The 26,046-nt window shown below is 37.0% G+C and overlaps 1 protein-coding gene across 14 annotated transcripts in view; it reads right to left on the reverse strand.

The window, feature by feature from the left end:
• Positions 1–26,046, reverse strand: part of SOX6 (SRY-box transcription factor 6) — a 369,646-nt gene that overhangs the window by 32,304 nt on the left and 311,296 nt on the right. The window lies entirely within an intron of this gene.

Below are 26,046 nucleotides of genomic sequence, written 5' to 3' on the forward strand. Positions count from 1 at the left end.
CTTTCCACTTATTTTCCAACTTCAACTGAAAAAGACAATCGACATTTGGGAAACATGAAAATTCAGAAGCTGAAAGAAGAGTTTGTATTAAAATGCACTGGTATTTTAATGAAGAAAAAGCACTTTTCCCCCACTCTGAGATTTAAGTTTGCATTCATACCTCTGTGAAAACACAAGTCTGAATTTTATGCAGAGATTTTCAAAGACAAATATTTGAAGGAAGGAATAATAGAGGACAGAACCAATATTATTTTGTCTAGAAATTTAAGTTGCACCTCAGTGAATAGGGAACTTAAGAAGACAAAAAAGGAAAAAAAAAAAGGAAAAAAGGAAAAAGAATGCCCACTCCCAGAAAAACAGAAAGCTTTTGAGAGCTGGAGACCTCCATAGGAAACCTGGAACCAGAAAGTGGAAATTGAAAGGTATTTCATATGTGCACCCAGTTCCTCCCTCACTCCTGGACAAGGGCACTGTAAAGGCAGTGTAATATTGTCTCTCAATAGTGGTCTCTGTAGTGCTGTGTATCAGTGGCAGAGTGTTCAATGGTTATCATTAATTTAGCGTTCTCATTTGAAGGAACATAGCATGTTTTCCCTCTTGTCTTGTTGTTACCTCTTCAGATTAAACTTGGCATTATGTTGTACTTGTGAATGAATGAGACCTTGTTGTTCATTACTATGAAACAATATTAAATGTCATGTCAGCTTGAATTTAGAGACGTGAAATACCAGCTTTCAGCTCCACGAGCAGTTTCTCCATGTTATACTTAATGCATTATGCAGAAGTAGAGTGCTGACTGCTGTTCAGTCTATTGTTCAATGACCTAGTTCTGTGCTGTGCATGCTAGACACGAGGAGAAAACATTGGGAGAGTCTCTCCCAAAAGATGGTAGAAACTTGGAAATGTTCTTCAGGACAAAACAGGGCCTTCACTCCTCATCTGCTCCACCTCCAACTACTCCTGCTTTCCAATATTATTATTTTTCTATTGTCATTGTGTTTCAGCATGAAACCCCATCAGGAAAAGGGAGGAATGTTTTGATTCCTCATGCTTTCAGTTCCTTCAGCCATGGATTTTTAAAATTATTCTGTTTCATTTGCAGAGGAAAAGAGAGCTCAGTCTGACACTGGATTTGCCTCAACATGCAGCTGAGGCATTTCAGGTACTAAACACATTTCTAAAAGTTCCTCAGAATTTCCAAGTTGTCAGACAAAATAACTCTGCATTTTATATTTGGTTAATTACTTCACTTGTTATCTTCAGTAAAATCCATGGTTGATGAAGGAGCCTACATACACAAAGGAACTCAAGAGAGAAGAAAGAGTTACAAATAAAATGTGACTGTAGAAAGGCACTATAATACCAGAGGCCCAATATTTTGCTGAAAAATGTTCTGCAATGTAACAATACACCTGAATCATCAGGATGGGATCTGTCTTACTGGTAGAGAGAATGAAAAATAAGTTTATCAAGGATACTGTGTTCCATTGCAAAGGGCTGATTTGCAGTTGAGATAAAAACAAAGATCAGTGCTAAGAAAACAGCTTTTGGCACATTTATTTTCTCTTTCAAAATATTTGCACTAAAAGCTTTTTTTTTTTTTTTAAAGGATGTTAATACAGCACCTGCAGTATTCTTGGAAAAACAGCCTTTAAGAGTGTTTCAGAAAAAGAAGAAATACCTTTCTTCTATAAAAATCAACAGATCCAGCTACATATCAATATGCACATTTGGAATATCTTTCTAGTCATTCATTCTCTTTGATTTTACCAGAAAATATTCTCTTACAAAAAAAAAAAAAAAAAAAAAAAAAAAAAAAAAAAAAAAAAAAGAAAAGGAAAACAGGAAAAAAAAGAAAAAAAGAAAAAGTTTCTGTAAGAACATCAATATTTTGACGTGGAAGGAGAAAAGGGAAAATTGTATGATAAGGTTCAGAATCACTAAAATGAAAGCACTTATGCAATAAAAATACCTGCCCTTGTCAAACAAAGGAGCTGTATTTATTGCTATTTTATAACCCCCTCCTAATTCATGCGATGCTTTAACAAAGATAGATATATTTAGGTCTTTGAAATGCCTTTTAAATTCATTCCTTTTCTAGCTATTTTTACTGAAAATAATCATCATAGTGATAATAAAAAATATTCAATATTTGCATTGGGTTTACACAAATTCAGAGGACTTTTAAAAATAGGAAAATCTTCCTCAATACTAAAAATGCTTTTATCTAGTAGATGCCTTTACAATTCAATGAAACACAACAAATTCCTGTAATATTTATAATAAGAGAAGAAACTTGTCCCACTAAGCTCAAATCCTTTTCAGTGGGATTTGTCTTTGCCCCCATCTTGAACTCATCCTAGAGAAAACAGATTAAAAATCTTTCAAAAGTACACATTTCCCCTAATACGACTGAGAGGAAGATTGATTCTCTACTTCCTATTTCTAGATTTAAAATAAAAAATTGCATCCCTTCAATAAAAATAAATGGTTATATATAGCTGCACGAACAAATACATTACCTACACATGCATCACATCTGCACACATGTAACTCAGCTACTGCATCTATTGCTGCCTGCCTAACCTCCATCAGCAGAAAATTTTGGTGAGTTTGTTATAAAGTGCACTGCTATGGATAGGTGCAGGTGTTTTGTCCCCTGTGAAAAGCACTTTTGACCCCTATTTTGAACAGATTTTTTTTCTCATTTTTGTGCTGGCTATGGAGCTTATACCGTATAGTTACTTTAAGTTTTTCCATTTAAATCTTAGCAAACAATTTTTACGATATGACACTGACAACCCTTTCTCGTGACAAGATCAGCACAGTCAGTTGGAGTTTGCATTAGAAAACTGAAAGCACTTCCCAACACAAATCAGATCCTTTGTGCTTCTTTATACTTTGAACACGTAGTAAAAATAATCCTTTCTTCAAAATGAGAAAAAGAAGAGAAAAAAGAACCTTCTCAGCAGCCAAACCTTAATTTTCCATTCTGTGATATGATTAGGCACTTATTTATGCGTTGTCAGTCACAAACATGCAGAAAACGTAAAAGTTATTGAAAAAATTAAAGTCTGCTCAACTGTCTTGCAGGACTGTTGGTTCTCTAAGTGCTTTGAAATTATGATGTATGAGGTAGATGTTGCATATTAAATAAAGATATTTAAATTATAAAGCCCCCGTTAGTGAGAGCTGATGAATGTTAAATGTTATGAGCCACAAGGCTGTGGCATCCATCATATTCACATATTATCACAGTCAGTGATGGAGCAGCCCCAGTGATGACAGATAGACTGCTAGATAGTTATCCCTTATTTCCAGTGTCGCAAAGCAAGCCTTGCAACCCCTTTGGCATTATTTTTAGCTTTGCATTAAATTAGCAACTTTTCCCATCACGTTCTGCCAGAAAGTATCAATTCTTTCTTCACATGTGGAAGGTAAAAAGAATGATTCAGTGAAGCAGGGAGTAACGCAAAAGGAAGCCTTAGCCCCTGCCTCGGAAAAGGCTGCGAACTTCAAATGACTAGAAACAAATATAAAATTGTGATCTTGCGAAAGAACAGCAATGAAACAGTAAGCACACAATAATGGCTTTTCTCTGCACTTAGATAAAAGCTGAATTTTTGATGTGCACAGTATATTTTCATAAAATTTTATATACTATGTTTTATACACTTATTGGCTATTCCATAATAATGTGTGTGCTAACAGTAAAATTGCTCTTAAATTTATGTGTGTTATTTATACGTTCCCACGTAACAATGCTTTTTGTTGTAAAAAATATTCTGTTTATTAATGTAACTTTACAACCACTGCATCCAGGATCCGTGGTAAATTAATGACATTTTTATTATTTTATAGTGTCATTAAATTTTTACTGATCACTCCATCAAACAGAAGCAATAAAGGCCATAATGCAAACTGGGACACTTAGATCAGGGGAGCAGGAAGGCATTCCATATAGTCTGAAGTAAACTGCTTGCCATAAATGATATTTATACCATCTTTAAGGATGTGAGAATACTTGGACAAGTTTGGCAAAACTGTTTCTGTAGTACTGTGGATTGTGTACTTAAATAACAGTTTACTTGCCAGCAAGACAATTTTTTTTTTCAAACCATATGCGAGAAGATGACTGATTGCATCCATCTCTTGAAAAATAATATATGAAACGTAATAATACACTGGGCACCCCTCCCTTCTGGATTACCAAAACTGATCTGACTATACCCATGCCTCAAATTATTTCAACATGCTTGCTTTTTCCACATCTGAAATGTATGCTTAGCCTGAAATGGAAAATGGCATGCATGCTGATGGTTGTGTAAAAGATTTAAAATATATATCTTTTCTTGCAAACAAATACTTTTATTGAAGCAGACGTGTTTGGACAATGATGTAATACCTTTATTTCAATAGTCTAGCATGGAAGGAGTTACCCAACACCAATTTAAAGAGGCAGTTTCTAGAAATCGAATTAATATGGGTCATTCACAGAAGCCACAGAACATTTGACTGAAGGGATATTATTTCTTCTGAGGACAGTGCTTTAGTTAGAATAACTACAAATAATTATCACATGTTGTCTTTACGTATGAAATGTATTTCAATTGAATTATTCTATACTAAAAGCTCCAGTAGCTTATTTGCTAACTATGATCTATTCCCTTCATGTACCATGGACAGTAAACAACCAGCAAACAACTTAATGTATTCAAAACATAAAAAGGACATTTTCAGTAGAACACAGAGAAAATTATCCCCAGTTTGAACCAGGAGGAATTACAGCTCCTTTTTTCTCTTCCCTGGAAACTCAAGATACAAATGCCCCAAGCTTTTCACCTTCTTCTTACTACTTTTTAACAGCTGGGACTGAAAAGTTAAATTACCTTCCACTTAGAATCTTTTGCAATGGCTTGGCACAGCAGGGATAATTACAAATTGACTTTCAGCCTTATCTCTGGATATTTTAGTTATTATGGGTGGGAAGTTTAAACATTAACCTTATTACAACAATGTCAATCATCCCACTGGTGTGCAGGCATGCAACTCCTGGAATTCTTTGGATGGCAGAGGAGATAAACACAATAGTGGCACTATTGTTACAATTGAAAGCACGGCCTTTGGTTTTGCAGAACTGTGCTGAATGCCTAGGACTCATTTTCAATATCACAGCACTGGGAGCTGCTCCAAAAACCAGAAATTAAATTAGCAAAGCAGACAAACTTATTGTAGGAATGCTGTTATTTTAAGATATTACAAGATACAAGGTGTACCTTTTCTAAGGATTTACAGGTTTTAGGACTGAAGGATATGCTGACACCTATGATGTTGACACAACCTGTCCTTTCTTTATTTTTTCTGTAAGTGAAACTACTGAATTCAATGATCTCAGGGACCAAGAGGGGCACAGTGAGTGGTTTTTCACCCTGAGGTACTGCTGCTTCCAGGTTTTGGGGGCCTCTATGCTGTTCCTAAACTGTTCCAGCAATATCTTTGCATGCTGAACACACAGCATGGACCAGCATCCCTGCGACAGACTACAGATTTGCATCACATTGCAGTGCCTCAAAGCAAACAGCTTGCTTGAAAAGAAGTGGGGAGAGAGAAGCCACTAGGTCTCCTTTTAAATATATTCCTCCATCTTAAAGCATAACTGAAAAGTAAGAGGTTAGAAGCAGATAACAGGGAATTTACAGTAAAATTTCTTTGCCTGCCTGGCAAGCCTCAGCTGGCTTCCATGTGACATGGGCAGGACCATCACAAGCAGAAAATACTCCAAAGTTGCTCAGAAACAGAATTTCACAGTGATTGTCACATTACGAGATTTCTTTTAAGAACCAGGTTCTGGAGTCAAAACTGAGAATTGCAATTTCATCAAAATTTAAAGTGTCTAGAAACAAATCTAGTCTAGAAACCAGTGGGGTAAACAAAAAAAAAAAAAAAAATAAATCCCTAGATAAGTAAATGCCAATGTATATAGCCAACTTGTAAACACTGTCTTCAGCTAATTATTTTGGAAGCCTGATTTTAAGGATCAGAATTCCAAGAGCTTCTTCTCAGCTAGGGTGAGCAGTAGCCATCTTGATCTTGAACACAATAAGAAGGATTTAAATGAATTCTCTGATTATCAGGAGCATTCAGCAGATGCTAAGATGTTTATAGACTTCAGTGTATGGAAGCCTGCTTTTAGTAGGAAGTCTATCAATTCAAAACTATTTTTTAAAAGGGAAAAAAAATAACTGATAGCAAACATTTCCACCTAAGGAGAATATTATGCCCTCCTGCTCATGAAATATTGCCATCTCCATAACTATTGCCATGCTTTGCAGGCACTCCTAAGCTATGGATCTGCCCTGGTTAGATTACTTTCAACAGGATTACTGCATTTACTGAGCCCCCTTAACCAAATGCTTTATGTCTTTGTTCATATGGTTTTAATATGGTTTTAACCAATTGCAAGGTTATTTATAAGTTTGCAACTCCCCAGTAGTTAGAGTTATGAAGCGTTCAGACTTAAGCATATCCAGTTGTGTGGTAACCCAACTACTGCTTTCATGCGGTTTCCAACTTTTTATTCATGTACAAAGGCATGATGCATGGCAGCATCTGAGACCATTGTGATTAACTCTTTGTTTCAGCAGCAAGCTCAGGTTGCAGCCTACAGGAAAATTACATAAAAGGTAAAGATTAAAAGGTAAAGATTAAAAGAAAAAAAAAAATCACACAAACTGTGAAATTCCACCACAGACTGAGGAGAAATTAGTCCTTGAAAAACAAAGGGACAATCAATTAAATTAGCAGCTGGTAAATGAAAAGCAAACAAGAGGAGTTACTACTTTACACTCTGAATAATTCCCTATGAATGCTGGAGAATTTGCCAGGGGTCAGAAAGAGTCCAAAGCTTGGTCTGTCACTTGTTTCTAAAAAAGCAGGATAATTTTATGACTGTTAATAACATTTGTAGTAACACACTCTAAGGTAATCAAATCTCGTGCTCCAGAGTGCAAGCTGTCCAACTGTCGAGTCAAAGAGAAATTCCCTTGATTTCTCTGCTGCTCCCTTCCCTCCTGACCAACTCCACAGATTATTAATTGGGAGCCTTCTACAGAGACAAGTAAATTTTCTTTTGTAACATTACTAAATTTAAGGAAGAGCTGGTAAATGGTATAGATCAAATCTATAATCTACCTTGTAATTAGAAGGAATCTGAATGCAACCATTAAAGAAAACCCAACATTGTCTTCTAATTAAACACACACATGTGCATTTTTGAGAGACAGACAAAAATAAACACAAATTATGATTGACATTCACTTCTACTAGGAAATAGCAGGACTGTGGTTTGGTTTTTTTCTGTGCTGTAAAATGACTAATGGAAACAGCTCATTAGCTACTCATGGACCTTTGGAATGTTCATTTAAATTTATAACATTTGATTTACAAGAAAAAAAGTGCAAGAATATGACAAAACAAAGGGGTTTTTCCTAGGCTAAATATTAGAAAGGAATAAATGTAAATCTATATCTAAGTTTAATTTAGCAGGTGGTTGGACCTTGTCAGTTACAGCCTCATTTTCAACAAGTATTTTAAAATCGAGCCATTTAAATGCCAAAAAAGTGAACAAAAATGCTTTTACCAAATTTAGACAATTTCATAACTCTGTATATATATCTGCATGTTTCCCCAGATTTTCATGCTTGTGACTAAATTTCATTGAAGGTATTCTCACGCATTAGAATCAGAATAGAATTTGGTTACTAGCTCAAAACTCTGAATCTCTCTCTCTTAATCACCTACTAATATATTCCAGGCTGAAAACCCAGTTTTAGAAAGAAGCCACAGCAGTGAAACAAGCAGCAAAACTATTCTAGGTTCAGCACAGCAATTTTTTTGGAATGGAAAAAAAAAGGCAGAAAAGAAGTCACCAATTTCAATTTCATTGCGGTGTTCTGCAAACCTCAACAGCACAAAGCTGCTACTTTCAGCTGCTATCCACACAGGGCATTGGGACAATAAAGGTCTTTTAAAAATGCAGAAAACACACATCTAGACAGACATGCACACAATGTCACTGGCAAACATCTTCAGAAGAAGTCTGATGTTCTTTTGTGAATAATACGCAAACTGAAGCACATATAAACGGACGTTTATAAGTTTAACATTAAATTTATAAAAGCTATGAGAAAGACAGATTATATTAACATAAACACTTCCATTCCATTGTTTCAGCTTTTCCTTATGACAGGCGCATGTCAGAGTTTTGGACATCTTCAGATAATCTGGAAAAACTTTAATGAACATCAACTGCATTATGCAATAATCAATTATCAAATCTCAATCAATGCAAATTTTCCTACTCAATACATGGCTAGTAGTTATGAAGGTATAAAAGCAAATATTTCAAATACTCTATTTGCCAGTATTTTTTCAAGTAAGGAACTAAACTTAGTAGCATTTTGTTACAACAATCTTTGAACCTGAATAGCATTGTATATTGTAGGTGTAGGTTTGAGTGTCTCCATTAGGGTAAATCCTGCAGGGCTTTGGCAGCACAGACACCTAACCCCAGACATCACAAATGAGTCACTGGGGGTACCCAGCCCTCTTGTTTACCTCTATAAACAACATAAGCCTCCAGACATGCCTGTTCCATCCCCTGTTCAGGAAGACACCTGAAGCAGTTTAAATTGGAGATGCAAAAGACACTTGGGCTTAAATGTTCATATTCATATTTAGAATTAGAAATGCAATCAAGGCAGTTAGCAAAATCCCACCAAATGCTACTGTTTTCAAGTATATGCCTTGCCTTGTGCTGGATGTAAATATATAATTGCATACCATGCATACAAAGATTAAGTAGGCTTTTTCTGTATTTATCAAGATGATTTTTTTGTAGCATTTTAAGTACAATTTTTCCAGGTTGCATTTTATGATTGCTGCTTATATATTGCTCTGTTTATACTCGGGCCTCTTTTGTTATCTTCAGAGAGAAAAGGATCATATCACTAAGGTGTAAGGATGGGTGACAATGGAACAATGATAATAACATCATTATGCAGTGTTTTGTCTCTTGTACCTCCATCACTGCCATGTTTTTTCTGTGATTATTTCAGCCTCAGGAAAAAGTGCTGCTTACTGTTTATGTCAAGAAGGCAAGATTGCTGTTTGCATGATTACAATATCAAGTATGATGCACGTAATGCCTGTGATAATATAAATGTACCCCTCAACTAGCTCTTGTCTTTAAACCTCATGCAACTGGGGAAAGAAAAAGAAAAGAAACAAAAAATAAAGAAATAAAACAGTGAGTTGCAAATTCTTGCAGCCTCATATAGACCTTAATCTTGTAAGGTGCCAAATACTTCCACTCCAGTCCAACAGAGGCCTCAAGAACATGGATGATCAGTATTTAACTCCAGGGAAGCATATGAAGAATGGACTAAATGCACTTGGCTGAATCAGGGCCAAAGTGTGGAGTTCTTATATGTACACAGAATCTGAGAATAAGAATTAAACAGCTTTTTTCCAGGCTCAAAAAGATGCTTTATCCTTCTTACTGATAATTCTTTTTTTTTTCCTTTGAGACAGGTGGGTTGAAGACCTTCTGGCACAAAGAATTATTCTTTTTTAGGAATAAAACAATAGACAGCCAAGAACTCAGTCCTGTAAGGAGCAGACAAGACCTTGCATTAGCAATGTCCTGGCTGAAGTGAAGGAATGACTCTGCATGTGTGAAATTGCTATATTTACTGACTGATCTCCCTAACACAATCAGAACTAAGTTACTCAGAATTTATGTTTTTAAAACGTATGATCAAGGCAAAAGCAGCCCAAAATGGATTTATGAAGGCTATGAATTCACAGAGTCAGAGAATGGTTTGAGTTGAAGGGACCATAAAGATTATCTAGTTCTAGTTCTAGCACTCCTGCCATGGGCAGGGATACCTTCCACTAGACCAGGTTGCTCATTCACCAAACCAAAAATAAAACCCCAAAAAAACAAAAGGCAACTGAAAAGTAGGATAAAGTCTCTTTTTGGGAAATCTGACATGCAAATGCAGGCAAATATGTATTTCCTAGAAACTGGAAGAGATTTACATGTCTTGGAAGGAGTAGCTCTTTCTTCCATGAAGGAATTATGAATCAAAATAATGACAGGGGACTTTAAAAGGATAACTGAAAGCTATGCAATTTTTCCATGCAGAATCTAGGAACTCTTGCACCTGAAACCTTCCCAAATGCAAAACTATTACCTATGTATGGGTGGAAAAAAATAATGTGTTTTTACTGCTGCAATACACAAAGAGAAAACTGCTAGTCTATAGCTAATGCCACTGGCACAAATCCATTCTCTAGCTTTTCATTAAAAGTGGAATGATTTTATAAACCTTCCTTTGTTTTTATTGAGAAAAATTTGTCTCAAGTTTCCCAGATAAGATATTTATTAAGTACTCTTCTGCTCCAGGCAACAATGCAATTTAGAAAATGCTTTTATACCTTAACAACCAACCTTGAATGGGTGTTTCAAAAGTAGTGGTTTCACCCACAAATTAGCCACTTAAGTCCCACTTAAGAGCTATTTTTGACCTCATCTTCAGTATAAGCATAAGCTGGGTCCTGCTGCATCTCTCTGCATTTAAAATGCACTTTTTCTCTCTTTTCCCTTATCCTTCTTCTCCCACTCTAATTGACATATATGGAAAAGTTCATGCAATTCACTGAAGGAACATTCCAGCACCTCATTCCAGTGGAAGATTCTTTGCTGTTCTGTGGATAAATACAATCTGTAAGAGGGAATTTCCTGCCTCATACTTTCCTTACTCCTTTGTATACTTGTATACTTTATAACTGTGATCATGTTTTATAGCCCTGTCTCACAGGAAAGAGAACAATATTGTTCTGGGGAAGCAATCAGTATTTTGGAGCTTTTTACTATGATACATGTAGACAATTGCAATGCTTACCACTGCTCATTAGTAATACCCAAATAACTCTAAAATGGAGGTTGTTAACTGAATCTTCAGGCACAGAGAGGGGAAATTATTATCTTCTGGTTACCCAGAAAGTCAATGATTAAGCTGAGAGCTGAACCCAGGACTTCTGCACATTAGGCCAGTCCACTGGCTGTTATGCCACAGTGCCCCTGCCATAAATCTGCTTGATGGATTTTTCAGTCATGGAACATTAAAGGCTCTGCTCTTTTCTAATGAATATGTTTAAAGAAAACAGTACAAACAAAAGCAAACCTAACACCTAAATTATCTGAGGCATCCTGCTTTAATGTCACATTTGGATAAAGGTTTTCCTACTGGAGACCTATGGATTGTTGTACATACTGGAAAATGCTTTAGCCAGTACCACTAGCTGGCATCCTGGTGTCTATTCATGCCTAAGAACAGAGCATAATCAGTTTTAGATGCTTAAGAACAATCTTAGCAAACTTTTATGACCAAAACCTTGGCAGTGCAGCAGAAGTGGCAAGTAGCAGAAAATTGCTTGCAGTGTTATTTGCCAGATTACTTGAACTATTTACACTGGGATTTCAAGTATGAAGTATTAAAAACTCAGGATTTGGAGAAGTCTTGGACCATATATTTTTGTTCCTAGCTACAACAAGATGGACAGAGGAGCATTGTGATACAGCACGACTGACGAAAGGAAGCATTTTTTAAACCACCTGAAGCATTTAGGAGTAGTTCAGTTCAGTTTGAACTGTTCAGATTTCTTTTTTAATTGAAGAGTTTGAAAGCCAATTGATTTAAATTAAATGATCAACGTTTCACATCTACTTGTTTAAGATTCATGTTGACATTGTACTAAATACAGCCATATAGTTTGTATTCCAGATAAATTGATCTGACTACAAGCCTCACTCTTTAGTATGATTCTTACTCCAAGATAAATCAATATTTAATATCTCCTGCAACAGCCTCTGTAGATAATTTTAAACCTTTTCTCCATCCCATTAAGTTACCTTTAAAAATTCTTTATACAAGGCTTCACAGATGACTTCTGAAAAACTAGCTTATGAAAAGCAGTCTGAAATTCATTAATTCAGAAGGAAAAGGTTTTTTAATCTTGCTGCATTGTGCTGATCTCTAAATCCATCTCTGTTTAGCTAATTCTCCTGCTCAGCTAATTTCAAGACTAAATAAATACTTCCTGAAAATCTGTAACACAGGTTTTTAAACATAAACAAAAATATCTTTGTACTGCCAGCTTTGTAGTACAAGATATCTCTGGGGTATGAGCTTCTGTAGAAACAGACTAACCAAGGCTCTCCCTGACTCCCCGAGAGGATGGGCACTCTTCATCACCAGGTACCAACCTCCACCCAGCTCCACCCCACTGTCACATCAGCTAAGGGTGATGTGATAAGCAGCAGCATGTCAGGCTCAGACAGCAACCACATCCCAAACTCCATTTTGAATATTAAAATCTATGTCTGCTCCCTCTCTCCTCCCCACCCTCCAATCTGGTGCAGCAGCTGAGAAGGAAAAACATCTCTTCCTCCTCCCTCAAACCTCTCCTATGGCTAAGGGCCCCGCTGGGAGAGGAGGCTTTGATATCAGAAGAATGCAAACAGCAAGGCTCAGGTTTGCTGCTTCTTAGGGTTTAGAAACAGAGACTTAAGAGGAATTCCAAATGATTATACATTGGGAGAACCGAAAGGGATGATGCCAAAAAAGAAGGAAAGAGCTATATACTCTGGAGCTATATGGTTGTAAATCCACCATTTAAACTATGGGGTTTTCACATTCCTGTCTGTGCTCTCCCTCATTCTCTCATTCCTTATCCTGCAATACACTCAAAGTGCATTTCCAGGGACAAGTTATGCAGGAGTGAAGTTCTGTCCCATTCCTCCCCTTCTGACCTTCTGGTCCCCACAAACAGTCCACAGAACTTTAAAACATCTGATTCAGCTATTTGTGGGGTCATGCTGAAAAATCAAACAGCGAAATGTTTCAGCTTAATAAAAGGGGAAGCTTTTGTTTTCAAAGCCTTTGCAGCTTTTACAACAGAATTGCTCAAATAGTTCTGTCCTTGAGCAGGCAGCGAGCTGCAGCTAAAGCTGCTGAGAACCTCTTTGCACTGGAGAGGCAACGTGCTAGACTGAGATAGCTCTTGCCTTTCAAATCTATTAAAGATCTTCATCTCAGGAGCTGTAACTGCTTTGGTTTCTATCAAAGCACAGCCTAAAATGGCCTGATCCTAAATGAGTTCTGTCATCAGTTACAAAATAGAATTATTAAAGAAAAAAAATGTGACTGATAACTCACAATGAAGTTTTCAATTTTATCTCCATTCCTTTGCTACTCCAAGCAATCAAAAACGTGATAAATTGTGTATTTTGCTTATGGAAAATGGTCAGCATTTAGCTCAGTTGTGAAGTCAAATCCAAGGCTGATTTAGCAACAAGAATGCAGCTGTATAGAGAACATACCCACAAAACAACAAAGAGAGGTGAAATACCACTATCTCTTCACAGCACAAGATGATAGTGGAAATTCTAATGTGGAAATTGTGTTCTGTCCTATTAGTTAATTAAGATGTGACACACAACAGCAATGAAGGTGCTCTTCTCATGAGACACTACAAGAGCAAAGGCAGGGTGAAGTTAAGCAACCAGGAAGAGCAGCAGCAGGGAGAAAAGGAAAGGAGGCACAAAGTAGTAGATCATTGCAATCACTGCAAGAAAATTCCCCCCTCTGCCTCGTCATAAGAGACTTCCACTACCTAAACCATAGGCTGAACCACATTAAGAGCATCCTAATACTGCAGGACCGGGATCTCACAGCAGTTGAAGGGTGATGAAGTAAAGCAGTCCCTGATTCAGAGGCACATGGGCTGGGATGCCTCTGAATCCCAGATCCTTACCATAGCAGAAGCTTTACATTAGGAGAACTTAAGTGTAGTCAAAACCAGGAAATTGGGTGCTTGTTTGCCCTTTTAACTGGATTCTTTATGCTCTTATAGCACATATGGTAACTACAGTAACATGGCATAGGTGGAGAGAGAGGGAAATCACTTGGTGAACCAAGCAAGGAGTACACTTCATCACCTTCCCTGGTAGGATAACTCATACATGCACTACAAATTTCCCGTACTGCAGTTCACTCCTTTTGCCTGTCCCTGCTAGTGAGCACATCCTGATAAACTGTGGGTGGCTTTGGGGATGAATGGAATGGATATCCTGCACAGCAGAGCGTGCTGGTTATTGCAAACACTGATAGGCACCCCAGTCTGTATAGGGTCAGTTTTTAACTGTGAACATTCCAATTCTGTGAAAGAGGAAAAATAAACCTTGCGGGAAAGAGGGTGGGAGCAGACCCACAGGAAAAGGTCTTCCTTGCATTTCTAAGTTTTGGGCTCTTTCTGAATGGAAGCTCTAAGAGTAGGTATACCCTTCCTCAATGAGACATTGTGATGACACAGGGTGATCTGTAGTGTGACACTGGAAAATAAAACACAGGAGTTATGCAAAGGTCATGCAGGTAATCCCTTTTTAAAGGGGAATCCCTTGGGAGGGAGAGAGCAGCCATACAACCTGATCTTATTCATAGTATTCAAAGAGCTTGAGGAACAGAATTCTGGCAGGGAGCTGGCAGCTGAATACATTTTGGCAAACTGCTGAACCTCTGACAGACCAAGAAGTTTTACAGTACATGATGTGTCAGTGACTCACTTTGTATACAGCTCTAATGCACATCCTCCCAATGATGGCTTCTAAACAGAATGTAAAACAAATGTACCAGCATTCAAAACACAGCCAAGAGTGTTCCTGTGTTCTAGAAATGGGAAAAGTGGGATGCACAAAGCAAGAATCTCTATGCATGTAAAAAGACAATTCATCCAAATAGGAGGCATATAATGAAATTGTTACTTCACAATTGAACTCCAGGATGCAAAGAAAATGGCAGGGAGATAGGAATGCTCACACTGCCTGCTGTCTCAAGAAGCCCTTGGCAAGGTAACAGTGAAATCATGCACCCAGCTACTGATCAACACAGGTCTGACATTAAACCACAAGTGTCCACTTCTCTTACTGGCTGTTTAATAAATTGCTTTGGAACGGGTGGAGGTAGAGAGGAGATCTTTCCAAAACCATGTCTCAATGTTCTCCCTCAGTTAATGAATGTCAGCAAGTGGAATAGAACAGAAATTTGATATGTTTTTCTAGCCTTTCTTATAGAAGCATTTGCAACATGGTAGAGGCCACAGGCATAAAAGTGGAATAGTGGGAAATTAATGTTGTCTGTAGATTTTCAGGATGTAAGCTGGGCAATTTCAGCTTGTGGGTTAGGAGTACTTTAGGTTTTAAGTAGTGTTATAACGGCTTACTATGACTTGAACAAGATTTTAATATGAGCAATCTGATGTTGACTATCATTTATTACCCTGTTACACATTTCCAATTGAGATAGACCTGTTTGTGGAGTTGGTATTATGTGACTAGAGATGAAGAAACTATGTGCAGTGAACATTTAATGCAGAAATTAGAGTATTTCTTATCTTTTCAAACTACCCCTGGAGGTTCAGCAATTTCTATACAAGTATGAGTGTCACTGCTTTAGCAATCCAACTTTTTAGAGCTCTGCATAAGCTGTGCACTTAAATGCTCAATGGTTTCCTACTTCTGATTTATGCTGTAGTTGGACACCTAAGATAAATGACATTGTTTTCAGTGCCTAGCTCAATGATAATACAACTTTGCCCTAAATTACCTGGGAAAAAAAAAAAAAAGGCAACTGGGAATTCTCTCAGCTCAAAGACTTCCTAGGTAACGAAAAGCTTTTACTTCAATCTATCAGTTCCTGCATCCAAAAGCCTCAACACCACAGAAAAACCCATGAATCTGCCTCTGGCATACCACTGTTAGGAAAAAGATGGCAGTGGTAAGGGATAGTGCAGCAAGGCCTTTAGCAGCCCTAGATTAAATTGCTGCAGAGTTCAGGGAGCTGCTGTAAAGATCTATAATTAGCACTGACACTTTATCAGGGGCTGGAAGATCTCCCTGATACTGCATTCCTCATTTGGTCAGTGGGGGCCGCATCAGAGCCTCCACTTCTTATTAAGAGGGGTTGAGCAATTTGGGCATAAACTGCAAATGCCTAATTGTGCGCAAATGTCCATGTTCAAATGTAAATACAGTCATAGCATTAAACCCCCTTTGCATGAATATTTGTGAAAAGAAGCAAAGCAAGGTCTAAGCATGGTCCAGCTCCATTAATCAGATTTCAAACAAACACTTGCAAGTTTCACATTATTGGCTCAAGTCTTTTCAAGAGACAAAAGAAGACAATTTTACCTGTTAGCATGCTTATTCTTTTGACTGAAGCAGAACAGTCAAGCCAGCAAAAAGTATTGCATAATCCCACAAACAGGCAGCTTAGTAAATATCCTTAAACAACAGGGAGTGAATTTGAATTTATCATACCTATTGATGCAGTCTAATGACACTTGAGAAATGGGAGACATTTTTAATTTTAGAAAGTAATGAAGTATCAGGGAAAGCAATCCAAATTTATCCTTGCTGTACTTTATCTGCTGCAGCAGAGAGTTATATTGGCAATGCATTTGGTGCAGCAAATTTGCTTAGAGGAAAACACAGAGCCTGGAAAAAAAATGGAAGTAACTTTTGCGGATGTCTCTGCTTGTATCTAAGTGTGAAATAATATGCAAATGTATTCTGTAGTTCTCAGGACAATTAAGGAAGTGATATGATAGGATTGTGCAGCTGCCATTCTGACCCACAATTTAAATCAATGAATATATTCTTGTTCTAGCAAATTTATGCTCGAACAATAATTTTCAACCTATCTTTATTGTTTTGTGGAGAAGCATAATAAAAACACAGAATAAATTTCAGTATATATGTGTAAATTCTCCTGAGTAGCTTGGAAAATGTATTGTATATAAGAAGATCATTATGCTGTTACAGTCATCAAAAAGACACTATCCTTTATGGCAGAACATCATCTTTTGGAAAAAATATCCTTGTTGGTTTGTGCAAATTTTTCAACACATCCCTGAGACATGTTTCAATCTAACTCTGTTCATTTTGAATTTTCAGTTGCTCCAAAATTTAAGGGAGAAGGCCGAAATGGGGCAAAGTTTATATCCTTTTCACATTTAAATACCTCATGCAAAGGAAAAAGCAGTGCATTTGGCTTTTTTTTTTTCCTTGAGCTGGAAAGGCAATAGAAGAAAGGGGACAAGTCCCCATTATTACTAATACCACCATTATCATGATCATTTTCATTAACACTATTATTTATTTGGCCTAAAACCTGAAGTTAGACAACCTCTTCAAGTAGCCCTGACAACAGAAATAAAAAATCATAACTGTGTTCAGCAAGAATAATGTTAAGCATAGGTGGTGGCAAAACCTCTAGCAGCCAATATTCAAGTGTAAAAATAGCTCCTGATACCAAAAGTTTGCACTGATTTCTTTCCTGGAAAGAGTATTTTGTTACCAAGCACTCTTGGCATTGAGCTGAAGACATAAAATACCTTAAAAGTTCCTCTAATATAGGAAGTTTCTACCCTCTGCAGTGTGTGTGCATGTGTGTATACACATGTATGCCTCTCTATATATGTGTACATATTCATTCAAATAATAATGCTTCATATAGGCTTTTAATGTCTAGGTATGTTCTCTTTTATTTTCTTATATCTGTACATCACTATTGGGCTGGTCAAACTTTTTTTTTTTTTTAATTTATGCTCCTGTAAAATTTCCATGATTTATAGTCTGCAAAGATTGCATATTTTTCACTCAATTAATTTTGATAATTTAATCAATAGAAAAAATAATTTAGATTTTATTTTAATCAGCCTTTACATAACTTGAGGGACTAAGAATTTCACTGTACATCTAATGCATTGGAACTGAAATGCACAAACTACCAATTTTATAAAGACAATTTTAGAAAGTAAGGTAATTGAGCAAAGGGTTTAAAAACAAAGGTCGCACAGAAAATTCTTCTATAGGTGCAAACTGGATCTATAAGCTGTCACCAAAGGTAAATTATCTGCAAATTTAGATGACCTACATATGCCAGAGATTTTCCACTGTTTCTTTTTGTCTTCTACCTGTCAGTTCCACAGTTTCAGTGAACATGTATTTTTAATGTGCAAATTTCAAATACATTATTTGTATGTCTTTCTACACACAGCATACAAAGTAAACCTAAAAAAAATAAATTTAGTAGGTGCATTGATGGGCGCGAGTGTGACTACACAGGTGTAAATAGCATTTGAGCAAGAGCATGTGACCAATTAAAGGCTGCATCATACATTACCTAGAGACAAAGTCAACAATTCATGAGCAGCTTTAATATTTCTATCTCTGGGGCTGGAGGAACAGCCTTGACAAGATTTCATACCCACAGCCCCCTGCACCTGGTTCCCATTACAAACCTGGCCTTGATAATGGGGCTGTGTTCTTCTGCAGGGGCTGATGTTAGCACTGGCATTTTCCTGCCATAACTCTCAGAAGCTGAGCACCAATGTTATGGCTGTGTTTGACCCCTCTGTGCATGAGCAGTCACAGCCTCCATCACCTTTCTCACTACTTAGATAGAGATCCGATAAAACATTTCTCTAAGTATGGGTACAATGTCTGACCTGTTTTTGTTTCCTGGGCTATCTACAAAAGCTGGTGATACATTACAGGCTTCAGGGTTCTATCTAAAGTCAGATTAGTTGTTTTCCTTCTTAGTTTATAATTGAAACATTTCTGCTTAAAAGATATGATTGGAGACACGGGGTTTTTTTTTTCCAAGAGGCTCTGCTTTGAATTTAATTTCAAATTACACTGAGAGTTCTAGTGTTCAAGGATAAATCCCTGTGTCTGAGAGCTACTAAAACCATTGAGCTATTCAAAAATGCATATAATTCCCGATCAGAACTCACAAAAGAAAAAAATGACAATGCTCAGTGTGGCCCTAAATACCCTTAGAAAACCAATGCAAACACGTATGACATTCATACAAAAGCAGAAATCATCTACACCTTGAACTTCTTAAAAAAATAGCAGGGAATTCCCTGAAGGGATATGCTGCCCAGGAAGGCCATCATACCACACACAATACACCCTGAAAAAATATGTTGCTTGGAATCATTACTATTTTCCCCCCATTCTTTGTTACAAATGCATATGGATGTCAGCCTTTATCTTATCTTGGCATGAAAATTCAAACATTGGAAGCAACAGCATAAATAAACGGAATTTCTCCAGCTAAAAAACTGAATGTTTGAGGTCCAGCATGTTTTCCAGTTCTAATAAAAGGGGGCAGTATTACATCAGCTGAAATTCTGAATTGTCCAAATTATCATAAAAAGAGCTGGAGAGGGATACAAGACTGCTGAATTCCACTGAAAATAGACTGTTACTGTGTATGCAGCCACAAATCTGCTTGTCTGCCTTGGGGTAAAATTTTCAGAGCTAGTTCAGTGGGACTTAGGCTCCTGCATTGCAGCCACTTCAAAAAAAATTCTACTTGAGTCACTATTATCCTTTCAAAATTATTAAGGAAATATTACAATGGGTATAAAATGAAGACACATGTTTATGTAACTAGGATAAGCCTGAAGCCTAAAAAAGAAATCGCAAAATTATTGCAATTACAAAAAATTCTGGAACAAACTGAGGTTTTTTTCTTTTTTTTTTTCTTTTTTTTTTTTTTAATACAGATTTTTCAGATTAAAATACTGGTGTTCAAATATGGCTTTAAAAAATTAACTTTGAACACTTGATGTAAAAAAAAAGTTATCGCTTATATATGTTATGTACAGCCAGAAGTAGATTACTAAACTGAGCAGATTCACAGTCAAGTATAAGGGACATTTGTTTTGTAAGAAGTACGGGGACTGCTGGGATTTGTATTTGAAACTTTTCCCTATTCCAGGGCGTTTAACTTAGACCTGCCACTTGTCTGTTCTAAAATGATGGATTTCTAAGAGGTTGTCTCCATGCAACGTGTCCCTCCACATCCCAGAAAGTCCCCAGGGAAAGGTTTGTTGGCTGAGCAGGATGACGTAGTCAGGAAAAAACACTTTGCAGTGTCTCTTTGTAGGAATCAGAGTCTTCATTAGACAGATGGAATACACTCCCACTGAGTTGAATAAATTGCCTATATTCTAGCAAGAAAGTGAGACCACACTAACAGTTCCTCAAGTAAATCAATGTCTTTCTTTTTTCCCTTTCTATACAGTTCTAGATTTTTAATTATAGAATCTAAATACTTATATTACATCATCTCTAACTGTAAGCTGTGGGAGGGCAGGACCTTTCTTAAGTTACAGTGAGACCAGAACTTGCTACAGAGTGTGGAGACAATACCACAGAAAAGCAATAACTTTGCAAAACTAGTAATCTGCTATTTTTACTGCTATCCCTTTTCCCCCCCTAATTTTTAGACATTCATCCTTAAATTACAAGTAGAACAAAGGTTTAACCAACAGAAATAAAGACCCAATTGAAAATGCTCACTGTTCATGTCTCACTGCAGACTGAAATCTAAGCATTGACCTCTTATTTACAAAGTATCAATAGTCTGCTAGAAGAAACTAAAGGGGAAAAAAAGAAAATACAAGTTTTCTTAAAAGGAAAAAAGGAAATGAGAAGAGATCAGTACCTGAAAATCTAAACCACATATTCATAAAGATTTATAAGAAATCCACAAGGCCCTAATGACCAATTAATTCATGTTCTAAATTTAAGAGTGGTCAGGACTCCTTTCAGTAAAAGGAAAAAGAGAATTGCATGCAGAATGAACTGGGAAAGTATTTGCTTAACTATGTGTTAGGGGTTTTTTAACAGAGTTGAGAATTGACTCACAGAAAGGATGCTTGTAACAAGGTGATCCTCTGTGATTGTCTGAGAAACCTCCTGCACATACAGAACAGACAGTGAGACTCCTGCCACTGCAGTTGTTCTGTCTCTGATGCTGAATGCATGGGGAGAGAAAAGCTGGCAAAAAACTGAGGGCAGCACAATGCAGCATTGCTTGGTTTCAGCAAAATAACAGCACAATGCTGGAGCCATTGCTGTGGGCAGCCAAAAGGAGATTATGCATGACTAGTGACTTTTCCTACAAAGACTTCCTGAAGTGTTTTTGTACAAGTTTGTACATGTGTGCAGGAGCTTCATATACATGATGAAGTGTAACAGCTCCAGAGGAGTTGTTACACTCTATTGTCTCAATAATCCACATACTTAACAGTCCCTAAATACAGCAGAGCGAAACGCCTCCAAAGGGGTCGTTATGGCTTATCAAGTCAAATCCAAGTGCCTAAATATGGATTTTATCAATAGACTGTAATATCTCCAGGGGTGAATAATACACATTTTTAAGAACGTGCACATTTTGCATACAAACTGTGGGTCTATATTAGGGTAAATTACGTGGATTCAACTTGTGAAACTTTGATTTAGAGATAAGAAAGGAATAAAAGGCTCATTAGAAGAGGTGCTAAAGTACCATGATTCCCAGGAAGTAGGCAATGACTCATGTCATTTATTTTGGGGTCTAATTCTGCCTTCCTACTGCAAATACACAGTTGTCTGAAAATGTACAAAAGATGAAGAATGGAATATAAACATGAAAATGTTATATTAAATTCTGCTTACTCTCAGATCTCAATGAATATGCTTCATGGGAAGTAAATGGGGATGTGGGGATACAAATATGTTGTGGTAATTGATTTTGTATTTATTCTATCTTGACTTCATAGATTTTCCTCCAATCATAGTTCTACCTATATTTTTTATACAAAGATTTTATGAAGCATCTTTGTCAGCATTTTCCTGCTTTATGTACAAAAAAGATAGGATCTGATTCTTTTTAAAATAATGTCAGTTATCTTATAAATTATATAACATTTTCAGATTCATTTAGAGCCTTAAATCAAAGCAAATCTTCTAGGCAATGACGGTAGTTTGAAATACTGAAATAAATACAAGTAGCTGAAGCAATGCAGATTTTGTTTAAGTACTCCTTGTTGAAGGTGAACATGGCTTGACTGGAAATAAGTCACAGCCTGCAAACAAGGATGAATTTTTGGTATGATTTTACTTTTGCTTCTATCACATGGTAAAAGCTCTGTATATTATTTTCTTCATTTTCCTAACTCTCCTTCTGCAGTGTTTCTGTTTACTCTGTAACATGACTGGCACCATTATTGTTCCCTTTCCTCAATCAGACCACGCTGGAGTTTCTTGCTCCACCTGAAGTGCAGCAGAAAAATTCAGCTCCATTATAGTGATTTTTTTTTTGCCTCATGTGCACTGTATTGATTTAGGCTCAGAGTTAAGTTTAGTTCACGCTGCTGAGTTTTGGATTTGTGACCAAAACAGAGCTGGATAACACAGGGATGTTTCACCTATTGTCAAGCAGGGCTTCTAGAGCAAGACCTTTTCTGGTGTTGGTGTTGCTCTGCCAGAGGAGGCTGGGGGTGTGCCAAGCACTGAGAGGGGGACAGAGCCAGGCCAGCTGACCCCAGCTGACCAAAGGGATATTCCACACCATATGACATCAGACTCAGCAATAAAATCTGGAGGAAAGGAAATGTTTGGAGTTTTGGCATTTGTATTCCCATGTGACTTATTTGTGCAGAAGCTCTGCTTTCCTAGGAATGGCTAAACATCTGTCTGGCAATGGGCAGTAGTCAATTAATTCCCTGTTTTACTTTGTTTACATGCACAGATTTTGCTAAACTTATTAAACTATAGTAATCAACACACAAATTTTCTAATTTTACCCTTCTGACTCTCCTCCCCATCCCACTGACAGGAGCAAGGGAGCAGCTGCATGGTGCTCACCTGCCCATCCTTACCCCTCTCAGCATACAAATAACTCCACAGGATGCTATCATCTCAGAAGTGTAATGCTTAATACTATAGCCAATGACAATGTTGGGCTCTCCCAGAGTGCTGGATGTTTTTGTTTTGGTCTTTCTCATTTTCTCATGAGTGAATCTCTGTGAGCACTTTGAAAGTCTTTGTAGTTTGTTTTTTTTTTTTTTTTGAACAGCAGAATATGAACACAAGCAATTTTCAATTCTGTGTCTGTAAGCAAATACAAAGCTTTCTGAGATTTGAATGACACATTTTCAAAAAGGCCTAAGCCCAGGCTTTGAAGTTATGTACATAATTTTGTGAGTCCAATCATTTGCACAACAAACTATTACCAACTATCTGAACTTGAAGACCAGCAACTGACCAGAACTCAATAGCTTTTTTAAACCAGCTGCAGGCAATTAATTTGTCATCTTTTTCTGGTGCCAGCTTCCAGCTACTCATTTCTACAAGTCTAATTACCTGAAGCCAATTTCTGAAAATTTGGTCCTGAAAACACAGGGTTCTGATTCTTCAAAAGAAACCAATCCAAAATTGCAACTGTTATCAAAGCTTCACTGGGATTATGACAGAAACTACATGCAGTTTTCTTGGCATACAATTATTTCAAAATTATGTTTCTCTAATTGAAGTGATCTAGCATTCCTGCTCCCCCACCTCCATTTTGATCATCCTGCCCATCATTTTTAGAGTAAAAGAAGTATATCATAATGTAAAATTTGAAAGGCAGAGGGTGAAGGGGGAAAGAAGAGTCTTCTAGAATTCTGTTTGTGCAAAGGATGCTTCTGGTTTTAATGTATTTTATACTTGTTATAAAATATAAATACATTTTTCTTACTATTCATGACTGAATTAATACTTTTATTTTCTTTAGGATAAGAGTGGGGATATACCATCATTGAAAATGACTGATTTATATCCCATTTTTTTGCCACCCCTGCCTTTTCTCACATCTGTGGGGCGAGGATAACAGACCAGCACACCAGAGGTAAAACCAGAGCACAAACTACAAGCCTTTCCTGCCTTAATGGCTCTGTAGTACCTGCTGCAATAAATAAACCCAGCAGGATTACATAGGGTCACTAAGAGACTTAACAACAGATTTCCCTGCTGCTGCTTTATTCTTAGGTCTTGAAAGTTGCAAGTGCCTCCCTGAAAAGTCTCCTCACAAAAGATGGCATTGGAGAATGATGGTGTTTGTATCTGTTAAAGAGTTCCGATTCACTCTGCTATATTTGCAAGGAAAATAATTTTATTTTATTTTTGCTCAGATTGCCTGGTGTATAACCTCAATCCAGAAGCTGTGCATCAGTCTGTGTATTGCTAGTAAAACTGGCACAAAATAGAAATTTCAGATTATTCGCGGAAATATTTACTGACTCTGCTTTAAAGGGTGAAAGATGAAATAGGAACTTGTTATATCGAATACAAGACATAAATATGATACTGAAAATACACAGGGGACAGACTCAATAAGTAAGTGAATGCCATTTTTATACTTATTTTTCAAAGTGAAATCAAATGTTAAGAATTCTTTTAATAGCCCTTATAGCATATTAGATATTTTTTAAATGTCAAGCCACTGAAACTCATAAAATAAATTTTAAAATAAGCATAATTTTATAAACTCTTAATACTGATTCATGTATGTGACATTTTTTTTATTTTTATAACCTGGGTTTTAGTATCCTGCCTCTTGATTACTTAAGGCAAACACCGACTTTACAATTAGAGTGTTTGAATATAGCCTGCTTGATCAGTTATTAATTTCTATATTTTTAATATCAACTTGTATTAAATGGAGTTTCCAATTATGAGTTTCAAACCAATACTAGCAGACATATATATTTATTAGACACTGAGTCTGACTCAGAAAAGCATTGTTTATCCTGTGTGGTAACATTTTAACCAATCTTTTTTAATAGCCACTACTTAATATGAGTGCTCTAAAGAAACTATCAAGCAAAAATATAAAATGCAATTAAAAGGTGTGTATCAACTTTTAATGGGTCTGTTTATGCCATTTCTATGTCTTTCTGTGCCTTGCTACAAAACACTCACCCAAGCATTCCTTTGTGGGCTGAGAAAAGATCAGAATATTATCAAATTCATCATTTAAGTTACAGTTAATATTCTGTACTTATTATACTCAACCTGGACTCAAAACTCCCATTAGTCTTTGGGCTACAACATAGTCTTCCCTCCCTCACCCAAGAAACAAAGAACCTACCCTGCCTTCTGATATAGAGAATCACAGAACATTTACAGGCATTGGAACTACCTGCTGTTCTGGAGGGTTTTAACAAAGAGTCTGAAACACTGGTTGCTGTATGGGCTAATTAATATGTCAGTTTTCTTTCCATTAATTACTAAATTTCATCATAACTGTTCTATTTGCCAAAGCTTGAGTGACTACTGGGATAATGCTTTTCCCTTTCTAGATGACGGGAATAAGTATTGCGGTCTCTGACTGATTTGTGTCAGAGGTGAAAAATAACTTGTGTGCTGCATTTTTTGCAGCCTGTGGAACCTTTAGGGAAGCTCACAGAGAAGCATTCTCCACCCAAAGGGCTGCCTTTACCTCAGCCAGTTACCAGAGACCTGCTGCTGGAGCACATTCTGAAGACCTCAAAGAGGCCTAGAATGGGACAACACAGGTTCAGGGGATTTTCCAAGAGTCTTCTTTGTCCTCTGACTGGTGATAGAAACTGTTCCTTACCTTTCCTACAAGCTCCCAGGTTGCTATTCTCTAAGCTGGATCATGTCCTGCTCAGTCCAGTGCTGGTCCCATTGTACCAACACTTCCCCCTCATTTATCCTTTTACTCTAGTGTGCCACCTCATTTCAGAGATTCAACACTGAAGATTCAGCAGAGAATGTTTAATCTCTAATTTCCCACTGCAACTGAGAGCCAAATGCAGCTGTTTTGAGCCTAAGTACTTTGTAGCACCTGAACCACAGATTCAAGCTCCCTCAATTCATCCACTGGCATTCTAATACTCCACCACGCTAGCACAGAAAATATGGCCTTTTAGCTATATTTTTTAATCCAGCCATTCTCAAAAGCACAGTTCAAACTCTGGTGACTACAAACACTGGAAGTTCCAACCAAGCCCTTTTCCATGTTTCAATGTGCTTACAGCTTCCTCCTGTGTGTTCACAGGACTGTGGGTGTGAAT

Source organism: Melospiza melodia, chromosome 6 (assembly GCF_035770615.1).
Source record: "Melospiza melodia melodia isolate bMelMel2 chromosome 6, bMelMel2.pri, whole genome shotgun sequence".
Lineage (NCBI taxonomy): Eukaryota > Metazoa > Chordata > Aves > Passeriformes > Passerellidae > Melospiza > Melospiza melodia.